Source organism: Myotis davidii, unplaced genomic scaffold, assembly GCF_000327345.1.
Source record: "Myotis davidii unplaced genomic scaffold, ASM32734v1 scaffold534, whole genome shotgun sequence".
Classification (NCBI taxonomy): domain Eukaryota; kingdom Metazoa; phylum Chordata; class Mammalia; order Chiroptera; family Vespertilionidae; genus Myotis; species Myotis davidii.
In genome coordinates, this window is record NW_006286678.1 from 1,011,538 (window position 1) to 1,023,375 (window position 11,838).

At 39.2% G+C, this 11,838-nt stretch overlaps 1 pseudogene; it reads right to left on the reverse strand.

Annotated features, from left to right (window-relative positions):
- Positions 1–1,601: 1,601 nt before the first annotated feature.
- On the reverse strand, positions 1,602–1,978 carry LOC102763477 (annotated as a pseudogene).
- Positions 1,979–11,838: the final 9,860 nt, after the last annotated feature.

Consider the following 11,838-nt stretch of genomic DNA (forward strand, 5'->3'; position numbering starts at 1 on the left):
TACGACTCTAAAATAAAGTTGATTTTATTATTGTATGCCATGCACTGTGCTTGTTCAGTACATGCTTATACTGTTTCTACATTTCCATTGGCAAAAGCTAACAGATGCCCTTACAGTCTTTTGTCTTTTCCCATAATGTCTACTTCCCTTGTTCTCCAAAATATATGTTTGGAGATTCCCCAACTCTATAGATACTGCTTATAATATCCATAATATTTAAGGGCTGTTTTTAATAATAGGTCATAAATTTAATCTCTTTTCCCCATTTTGGTAAAGCATCAATGACTGCCAGTTATGTGGTTCTTTTTTTAAAAAATATATATTTTTTGATTTTTTTACAGAGAGGAAGGGAGAGGGATAGAGAGTTGGAAACACCAATGAGAGAGAAACATCCATAAGCTGCCTCTTGCACACCCCCTACTGGGGATGTGCCCGCAACCAAGGTACATGCCCTTGACCGGAATCGAACCTGGGACCCTTTAGTCCACAGGCCAACACTCTATCCACTGAGCCAAACTGGTTAGGGCCAGTTATGTGGTTCTTAAGTGAGAGTTCCAGATGATCATGGGACTTAGGAGAATGATGTTGCTAGGTATGGTGATAATAAATGGTAATAATTCTATCTGTTAAAATTGTAACCTTCAATGTAAAATTGGGACCAATAATGTCTTCCTATAAGAGTATTGTATGGATTGAGTTGAATAATACTCACAGAGGTCAAGATACATAGAAGTCACCTAGTGGTTGACTCTCAATCTAATTTGAACTTCACTCAGTAAAATTCTATCTCAATATCCTGACTACAAACATCAAAGATTCTTAGGCCCTAATAGCATAAAGCACAATCTTACCATTGAGTTTCAAAATTCATTTGTTTTAACCTAAATGTATATGGCAAATAGAAAGAATGGAGGCTAGAAAGGGGAAACTTTTTTTGAAGAGATTTAAACCATATTACTAATCATGTTCAATGAAAGAAATTTATTTTTTACTGAAATGAGTAAGTTGTAGTTAATAGAAGGATCTATTGCTGGATTAATACAACTTCAGTGAAATGCATTTAACTTTCTCTTCCTCAATTCCTCTATCTTTCAAATGGTGGTTAAAGTTATAGTTGATGACTTTTATGACTGTCAAATTAAAAGTTATGTTCACAGTGGGAGAGATGGATTTGTGGATTTTAATAACATCTTTCCTCCATGCAGCATTGCCAACGACAGGAAGTCTCTAGAAGTTGCACACTGATATAAATGTTCACTCATATAATCAAGGCTGTATTCATGAATTTGTAAAATGACATTAATAATATCCCTTGGCTGCCATATTGTCCCAAAATGTTTGCCTTCCATAGTGTAAGAGGGAAGTCGTTCTTATAACTTATGAACAACCTTCAAAACTAATTTCAATGGAAACAGGAGGCTTGCAAAGACAGTAACAGATAATAATGGACATCTAAGGAGGGATTTAGAAAATATGATGAGTTTCTACAGAAGTATCCCTCTAAGAAATGCTGGCATACTGAAGAAGGTGACTAGGAGTCATATTTTTATGAATTCTTTTTTTCCATTTAGGCATTTTATATGCAAGTATGTATTACAACCCTAGAAGGATCCCTGAATTGTCCCTCCTGTGTGCTTTTGTCTTGCTTCTTTGTGGTCTATGATACCCACTGAGGTTGTCAGTACAATGAACCAAGCTAACAGGCCCAAGGCAGGTTGTTCTGCCATTTTTCTAGATCTCTGAGTTGCACGTGGAATCTGAAGCTTACTCCACACTTGTCTAACCTGCCTATGAGGTTCATAACAATTTTCCCAGCTCTGTGGTCATCAATAATTTTAAATTTGCCTATGTAACCATGGTTCATAATCACAGCTATAAACCAGATGGCAACTCTGGAGCACTGCCTAACAAGAACCTGGTGTTTGTCTCTCTTTTTGGCATTGTTGATACTCTTGATAGCATCAGCCAGGACATTCATGGCACCATTATGGTGGCATGGAAAGACAGTGGAAAGAGTTCGTGAATTCTTAATGGACATCCTGGAAATGCCATGAAGTGGACATTGTAAGTGATGGTTTATACCTAGGACACTGAATGTAAACACCCCGTGAGAAGTTGGAGTGGACATTGCTTGTGCTCTACATAGATCCCCTCAGGTCCCTTCTACTCATTGTACGCCCTTCCCCAGCTATGGTGTGCTAATCTGGAGGACTGCTCTGGGGCTGCTGGAGCACACTGAAAGCCAGAAGTGCCTGGGAGTCTACACCCCACAGGGGGTGACTAAAAGGTACAAAAGTTGCCCTAACCGGTTTGGCTCAGTGGATAGAGCGTCAGTCTGCAAACTCAAGGGTCCCGGGTTCGATTCTGGTCAAAGGCGTGTACCTTGGTTGAGGGCACATACGCAGTGGGGGTGTGCAGGAAGCAGCTGATCACTGTTTCTCCCTCATCGATGTTTCTAACTCTCTATCCTTCTCCCTTCCTCTCTGTAAAAAACCAATAAAATATATTTTTTTAAAAAAAGATACAGGAGTATGAAACTCAGATCTCTTGCTTTGTTACTGACAGCACTGATTCCAAATTTTGTCTATGGGATCAAGCTAAAGCTACCTTCTTGGCAGTTCCTGAAATTGCAAGTGATGGCTTTGTCCTCTTCCCAATTCCACTTCCCCCAATCCCTTACTAAGTCTCCTGGGAGCTTTTTTCATCCATCACTTACACATAATCCTCTTCTCAATCCTCTCACAGATTAAAATAGAATAAATCCAGTCTCTTAGGGACTTCTATGGATACAAAGAATCAAACTTAAAATAAAAGAGAATGTCCACAGTAGTATTATTCACAATAGCTGAAACATGAAAGTAAGCCAACTGTTCACCAATGGATGAATAAACAAAATGTGATATATAGATACAATTGAAACTTATTCTACCTTAAAAAGGAAATTCTGACATATGCTACAACACAGATGAACCTTGAGTACATTATGCTAAGTGAAATAAGCAAGTTATAAGAAGACGAATACTGAATGATTCCACTTACATGAGGTTATTTAGAGTAGTCAAATACATAGAGAAAGAAAGCAGAATGGTGGTTGCCAGGGCTGATGGGGATTGGGGGAATGGGGAGTTATTTTTTAAAATATATTTTTATTGATTTCAGAGAGAAAGGGAGAGGGAGAGAAAGAAACAATGATGAGAGAGAATCACTGATTGGCTGCCTCCTGCATGCTCCACTGACTGGGAATCAAACCATGACCTCCTGAGCCATGTTGGCTGGGAGTTATTTTTTAATGCATATAGAATTTTTGTTTTACAAGGAGATAGATGGTAGTAATGATTGCACAACAATCTGAATATATTTAATACTACTGAACCATACAGTCAAAAATGATGGTCAATTTTACACTGTGTATTTTACCACCATAAACAGCTGACTGTTGTCATGAGGAAAGGGGGCGCCTTGGTGGGGGCACGAAGGGATTGAGCAAAAGAGAAAAAAAGAGAGACATGGACAACAGTGTGGTGATTGCTGGGGGAAAGGGATGAAGGGAGATAGTGGAGGCTATTGGGGGATAAATGGTGATGGAAGGAGTTTTGACTTGGGGTGGTGAAAACACAATACAGTTTACAGATGATGTGTTGTGGAATTGTGCACCTAAAACCTGTAATATTTGGTTAACCAGTGTCACCCCAGTAAATTCACTTAAAAGGAAAAAAGGATTACCTTCAAAGGAATAAACACTAGACTGCTTTTAAATTTTAAAAAATTGAAAAGAAAGAGAATGTGAGATCCTTATCTCGAGGTCATTCATGGGACATAGGACACTAGACTTGGGAAGAACTACTGGAGACGAGATACTGCGGGGTACCTATAGAATATCTTCCTTGCTGGCTCAGGGAAATGAACCTTACATTCCAGACATCCAAAGCAGGCAATAAAAGACTGAGAGAGTCTTAACAGCCCTCCTTGGATTCAGTAGGCTCCTAAGAGTCACTAGATTAATATTAGAGCAACAGAAGCAGGATATCAAGATTGCCAGGTAGTGATCAGCCGATAGCCAGGTAGTGATAATAGCCAATGGGAATTTATGAGCCACCCTGAGTAGGCTCCCAGGGATGTGCCTGGGTGCAGGCCCTGAGTCTGAGAGTTGTTACATCTTCCGGGGAGATGCCATGCATACTAGTATAAATCACTCCCATCACAAAAGACAAGACATGAGCTAAACCATGAGGAACATACAAGTTGAACTCTATGAAAATGCAGAGTAGAAAAAAATGCTTCTCGATGAGATTTGCAGCAGCTGGGACTGTGCAACAAAAGCATGGAAATGATGTGTTGCAGGAAGCAAGCACCTAGAGATTTAGGAGGAGCTGTGATACAAGTTACAAATGTCATGGTATATTGATTATAGCATTTATTGACTCCAGCTGACTCTGGGACTTACTCAAGTGTTACTCACGTTTAAATGTCACACACAGACATTCAAGAATTGCCAATGTTCCCCAGATATACCAAGTCATTTGTTACACATGCTCATAGGTCACACACCAATTCAAAAGTCTCTATTCATTGCCTGCTTAGCGAGAGTACCAAAAGGAGAATTTCAGCAGAGCATTCAGATTCATTCTTCATTAAATCTGCCTTACTCATTAGAGTCTGTCTAAAGAGAGGGCCCAGTCCAACCTTGGTCTTTTATATTTACCCTCGTAAAGCACATGCTAATTTGTTAGGTACACCTGCAGAAACTCACAAGGTGATGAAAGCTTCCCCCAAAAGACTAGGCAATGCAGATAGTGTCTCTGTGATACTTTTCAAATTGTTTTATATCCAAGCCTTTTCCCCAACCTCTCTTTTAAATATCTGGCAGATTTAGGGAGACTAAACTTCTGGCAACCATCTCTTAAAACGAGGCAGTGGTACTTAATTTTTTTAAATTTTTATTTGAAGAGTTTTATTTTAGAATCTTAAAAGAAGGTCCAGTGTAGATAGTGCTTTGGGGCCTAATTTCTTCATTATTAGTTAAGCTAATTGGATGTATTTGATATGTGGATATTTAAGAGGATGTAAGCTGACAGTCTTATTTGTAGGAAATTTGTTCTTTATAGTCTGCTAGTTTATCATCTTTTGTCAATGCTAACTGAAATTAATAACCTGACACAATTGATGCTATTGTTTAATAAAATATGTCTTCTAAGTGCCACTTAGTTATAATTCTGACAAAGTAATACATACTCACTTTAGAAAATCTGGGAAAGACACAAAAGTTTTTTTAAAAAGAAAAACTTAATCATCTATAAAATTCTACCTATTATTACATTTTGTTATGTATCCTCCCAATTTTTCTACATATATATTTGTTCATTCATTCATTCAACAAACACTTACTGAGCACCTACCATGTTTCAAAAAGATGCCGCTGAACAAGACAGATGAGGTCTATGCATTCTATGTATCTTGCATACTAGGGGATAGGTGAGAACACTAATTAAATGATTTATGTTAGTGATAACAGCTATGAAGTAATGTTACAGAGTAAAGGTCATAAAGGGTGAAAGGGTGAGGACTGGCTACTTTCAAGAAGGTTAACAGGGAAGACCTTTCTAAGAAGAAAATATTGCCCTCAGACCTAAACAATAAAAAAACACCAGTCATGGAGAGAAATGCAGGAAGAGCATTCCAGGCAGAGGGAACCGCACATGCAAGGGAAGAGTAAGTGCCACAAGGTAAGGGTAAAAGAATAAAAAGACACACAAGGGATTTCTCATATTCATTATGTATTTGACCAGCTTCATGCATACTTTTTCTTGTATGATATTCTATACCTGAATAATTTAAATTTGTATGTTGTCAAGGCTATCAGTTTTTTTTTTGTCGTTTCTCCCACTGAAAGTCTTTTACCTAAACTTCAATTAGAGAACTACTCACCTGTATTTTGAATACTTTTATTCTTTTAATACAATTATTAATTAATGCAATTTATTATGATACGTGATGAAGATTTAAGTGGTGTTTTTCTCAAGGTAAATAATTTATGCCTGAGCACAATTCTTTGAAACTAGAGGCCCAATGCACAAAATTCATGCAAGACAAGGCCTTCCTTCCCTCCGGCTGCTGGCAGGTACCCCGGACCCAGGCTTACCTTGCAGCCCCAGCTTCATCCGGAAGGTTGTCCAAAAGGATGTCTGGTCTAATTAGCATATTATGCTTTTATTATTATAGATATCATTTTTTCCTCTGCTAATTTAGATGGCACCACTATCATATGCTTCTTATATTAAATGCTTAGGAAGAAAAGGGTAATATGAGTGGAGTGTCCTAAACAGTCTTTAGGGACTTATACTGGGAAGTTTGAATAAAGAATTAAATGGTCAAGAGTTTGAAAGACCAGTTGCAAAGCCTCAGGAGTCAACCAGACAAAAGATGCCAAAGACGTGCATTAGGGTTATGACTCTGAGAATGGGAGAGAAGTTATGGGAAAGAAAAACACTCTGATTAAATAAGAAAACTCATTAAATAACTGGATATCTGACTAAAAAAAAATGATTCTGAGTGTACCCTAAAGTGTAAGCCTCCATATCTTAACTTATGCTGATTCTTTGCACTCAAATTAGAAACCCAGTGCACGAAATTGTGCACGGGTAGGGTCCCTAGGCCGGGCCGGCAATCAGGGCTGATCTGTGGGGTGTCCAGTGGGACGATTGGGGGGCCCCCACTGGCACCACCCACTCGCTGACCCCAACCCCTGCCACTGTTACCAGTCACCTCCCTCTGCAGGGCAACAGGTGGAGCGATCGGGGAGGCCCCCGCTGGCACCTGCCTTGGCTGGCCTGGCGCTGCCTGCTCACTGGCCCCGCCCTCTGCCACAGCCACTGGTCTGGGCCTGCGGGCTGTGGGCAGCTCCTGCATTGAGCATCTGCCCTCTGGTGGTCCCTACACATCATGGTGACCAGTTGTTCCACTGGTCATTCAGCCAGTCAGTCAATTTGCATATCAGGCTTTTATTATATAGGATGCCTACTCTTACTCATGACTCAAAACTCAAATTAAATATTGGAGCCAAATCAACCAGTCTTTCTTCTTAGCACATTAAAATAAAAAATTAAGGAGCACAATTGAGTTCCACACTGATTTTACTGATTCCCATCTCCCTACCCTAAAACCTTGCTTATTTGGAATTTACCACAGTGGACATAAATCATACTCATTTCACCTCCAGCTTTCCAAATCTTTGCTTGTTTCTTTTTCCTTCAGAGCAACCATTTGGCTTCCCTCTATTCCTCACATTGAATTAGCCTCACCAATAGAAAAAAATTGAGCTGACCCTTAGGACTGTGATAAATGCAAATATAGTTCAATAATCCTTGGGTATAAGTCATTCTTCAACAAACTTGACCTAAGCCTTTTTTATTCACCAAATTAAAGGCCATAGTAATCATGGTGAATGTCTCTCTTTAGCAATTCTTCCAACCTAATCACTTAGGTAGAACAATTCTCCCCAGTTGTTTCTCCTGGTGGTCTCAGAGGTGAGGGAGGCCATCTACTCTCTCTTCTGTCAAGTCCATTTTTCTAGACATAAAAATGAAAATGAGATGCTGTCACCCACTTTGTAACATTATCATACAGGACGTGAAAGTGTTTATTACATGTACTACAAGAATGTTGTTACAACAGAAAGGGGATTGGTGACTGTCAGGGGAATGACCACTCAGTGGATATAGGGTTCTCATTTTATTAAAAGTTCTAGAACTAGATAATGGTGACAGTCGCACAATAATGTGAATATACTTAATGCAACTAAATTGTACACTTTAAAATGGGTAAAGTGGTAAATTTTATGTTATGTGCATTTTATCACAAGTTTTTAATTGTGTTTATTTTGTTGATGATCATTAACTAGATTTCAAAATGCCCTCACTATAAATATCCTTGGGAGAGATGTCTCAGTATATTACTAATATTGTGAACTACACAGTGGATTGCATTTCCCTTTAACAATGGCCAACAGGAAGGTGTGAGCCAACTTTTGGCCCTTTCTTGGCAAGTGCATAGGATTTCACCGCTCGTCTTTTTTGTACTAAAGTAATTCTGGGCCCCATTGTACTTTCCTATCTTTATTTTTCCTTTGATTCATTTTTCATTCCAATTCCAACTTATTTTATCTTTCTACCATATATGAATCTTTGTGTGATGCCTTAAATCATCTTATGACTCTGGCAGAATACAAATAGCCTAAGCATCAAAGTCTGACCAAATAAAGTGGTTTGCTTATTTTGACTCTCATAGTGTGGTCTCTTTTCCTGGTATAAATTCCAACATGGTCCTTGCACTGAGATCTCCAGACACATTTTTAGACTCAAGACATATTTTTTTTAGATAATTAGCTTCCTCCTAGTGAACATCTTCTTTTCACTGACTTTATTCCCACCTGGTATTTTCCTTTGCTAGCGGAACACCTATCGCCAAGCGCATATTACAAATGCAGTGATAATGATGAAATGTTCTTAACTCTGAGTAACAGCCACTGTTAAGGAAACAAATCACACTTACTCTCTGTCAGGTTTTCACTGCTTTCCCTGATTGTGAGGAAAAAGAGCTTAGCAATGCCTTTTTGTCCAAAGCACAAACAAAATTGCTACTAGGAAAATAAATAATAGACCACTATGATGTACATCTTTCTTCTTTTCGTGGCAAATTGGGGAGAATATAAATAATTCTTCAAAGCAACAATGCAAGCTTTTGGGGGGATTCCCCATAAAACAGGCTGGTTACAGTGGCAGAACATTTTAAAATAAAATACCCATGGATGATCTGAAACAAAGGTTGACTAAAAGGACACTAGGAATACGTCTTGGAGATTAGGCATTTTATTGTTGACTGGAAATATAGTGGCAATATTAATGATTTTATGTACTAGAAAAATGCAGGGTTCATCTGAAAACCTCCAATATCAATTACTGAGGCCCACTGCAGACCCCAAGAATTTTGGGAGTAAAGCAGAAAAAATATAAAGAAAGGAACAGAACCACATACGTATACTTCAAACTCTATCTTTAAGATGTTTAACTGATCTCTTCTGAATTCTCTCTTGAACCAGAAAGGTAGTGATCAAAGATTAATACCAGATATATTATCAGGTATGATCGTATATTAAAAGAGAATCAAATTTATTAATTATCAAAAGACAAGTTGTCATCATTTTAGAAGATGTTGGTTTTCTGGTATCAACACATTCTCATGTGAAGCTCATGGCAGCATCTTCAAGCAAATGAGGAAACACTGTCTGAGAAGCAAAGCAATTTCTCAACAGTCACACGGAGAATATAGGACAAGACCAGGATTCAAAACAGAGATCTGCTTGTGTTCAGCACCAGTGATCCTAACCATTACACCACAGTGCCTCATGGGCTCACCTAGCAACACTGACGAAGTGCTCTCACATACCTGTGAGGAACACCAAAGAAACATTGATGTTGCAAAATGTAAAAGTTCAAAGTGGTTAGTCATCTGGACTGTGAGTACAGTGAGCAAAAATAAAACCTGGGTCTCCTAGCACTCAGTCCAAAACTTTCGCACTATTGCACATGCATGAGCATGCACATGCATGCACACATGCAAATACAAATGTGCGAACACACACACGTACACACACACACAGTCATAGGGACTCAACTTTCCAACTGCAGGCTGCCAGACAAGAAATGCATCCTCTTATACCGTAAAAGCTGTGAAAGCAGAAAAATCAATCTACCATTTTAATAAAAAATGCGAGAAACTGAGAAGATGAGCTATGGTGCAATCACTTTGGGCAGACCTGGCTGTTTTGCTATTAATCATCTCTCTACTGTGCAGTCAGAAGACTTTTATTTAAGTCTATTCAGTGCTTTGTAGGGTGCACTGCAGAGGCACTGTGACTAAGTGGGGTGAGATTATGAAACCATCATTGTATCCTAAGGACCAGGAACTGTGCACACAATTACAGTCTTCAAGTGGAAAAAACTAACCCGGGAAAACACAATCATTTTCCCAACACTGGAATATTGAAATTTCCTGACATGCATGACAACTTACATTCTAGCAACTGCAAATCTTGGATTTAAGATAAAATTTTATACTGCATCTAGACTCAGTTTTCAATCATTACCTTTCTGTTTTAAGATTTTGAATAAGATTAAATTATTCCTTGCAACTAGGGTTTTAAATTTTCTTACAGATCTGGTCATTTTTGGTTATCTTTGTCTTCCACTCCCAAATTAATTTGGGGATGTCAGTGACTGCCTCACAGGCCTTCATACTGTTCCTTCCTGGTGTTTGATGCTTAGAGTCATTCTGCTGCTTAATGAGTTACCTAAAGAGAATGGGGAACTTTTTCTACCAAGCCTCTTAAATCGCCCCACATGAGCCAACTGAATACCTAAAATACCCAAGATCTTGAAGCAAAGACTTATACATTAAAGAACACTATTTTTTTTAAAAAAAGAAAGAATTAATACCTTCAAGCACCCAATTCCACTGATCCCACAGCAACACACTCTCCAGATCCAAACTTCCTCCCCAGAAATGGATGTAGCAATGGTATATTCAATGTTGATCCTTCCTGAACCACCCAGGACTGCCATTAGTTTCTCAACTGCAGGGGTTTGTCCAAGGTGTAGGTGTCAAATCTCAGCATCAACCCAGAGAGCATGATAGGGTCCTTTTTCTAAATACCATGTTCCCTCCTGAGACAAAGTCACCTGAAGCGGGGGCTTTCCTTGTATAGTTCAATTGTTCTCTATTGCTTAGTGAAGGAAAAACCCAGAACATAAAAATAAGAGGATGCATTTGCTTAGGAGTAGGATGTTTTATCTTCTTACTTTCATTCCTGTCCTAAACATCCTTAACTCTTTTTATGCCCTCGTCTGATATTCTGTACTATAGTTAAAATAATCATAACATTCTCTAAGAATTCTCTTTGTACTGCACAAGTTTACTACTCTGATACGTCAGTGGCCCTGGCTGTGGACTTTGCTGGCCTCTGCACAATTGCATGCTATGTTATCCAACCTACACTGAGATGTCTTCCTTTTTCAAATATATTTTTAATTTATCTGAGAGAGAAAGGGAGGAGAGACAGATAGAAACATCAATGATGAGAGAGAATCATGGATGAGCTGCCTCCTATGCAGGGGGCTCAACTGAATACCACACTGGGAAATTGAGCCCACAACCCAGGCATGTGCTGATCGTGAATCGAACCGTAATCTCCTGGTTCATAGGTCAATGCTCAACCACTGAGCAAACTGTTCAGGTGAGATGTTTTCCTTTTGTCTTCTCTTGGTGCCATGCTCCCTCCAGCTACTGGAAAGACTCCTCTTTCTCATTTGTTGCCTACTTTCTCCTCAAGTGCAACACCAAAAAGAACTCACAATTCTCTAGGCCAGTGGTCGGCAAACTGCAGCTGGCAAGCCACTTGCGGCTCTGTGGCCCCTTGAGTGTGGCTCTTCCACAAAATACCACGTGCGGGCACACATGTACAGTGCGATTAAAATTTCGTGCCCCATGCGCAGAAGTCGGTATTTTGTGGAAGAGCCACACTCAAGGGGCCAAAGAGCCGCATGTGGCTCATGAGCCGCAGTTTGCCGACCACTGCTCTAGGTCCATCCATGTTGTTGCAGAGGCAAGGTTTCATCCTTTCTATGGCCGAGTCATATTCCACTGTGTATACGCACCATTTCTTCTTTATCCGTTCATGTAGTGATGTATATACTCTTAGGTTTCTTCTGTATCTTGGCTATTGTAAATAATGCTGCAATGAACATATGGATGTATATGTCTTTTGTTTTGTTTGGTTGCCATGGT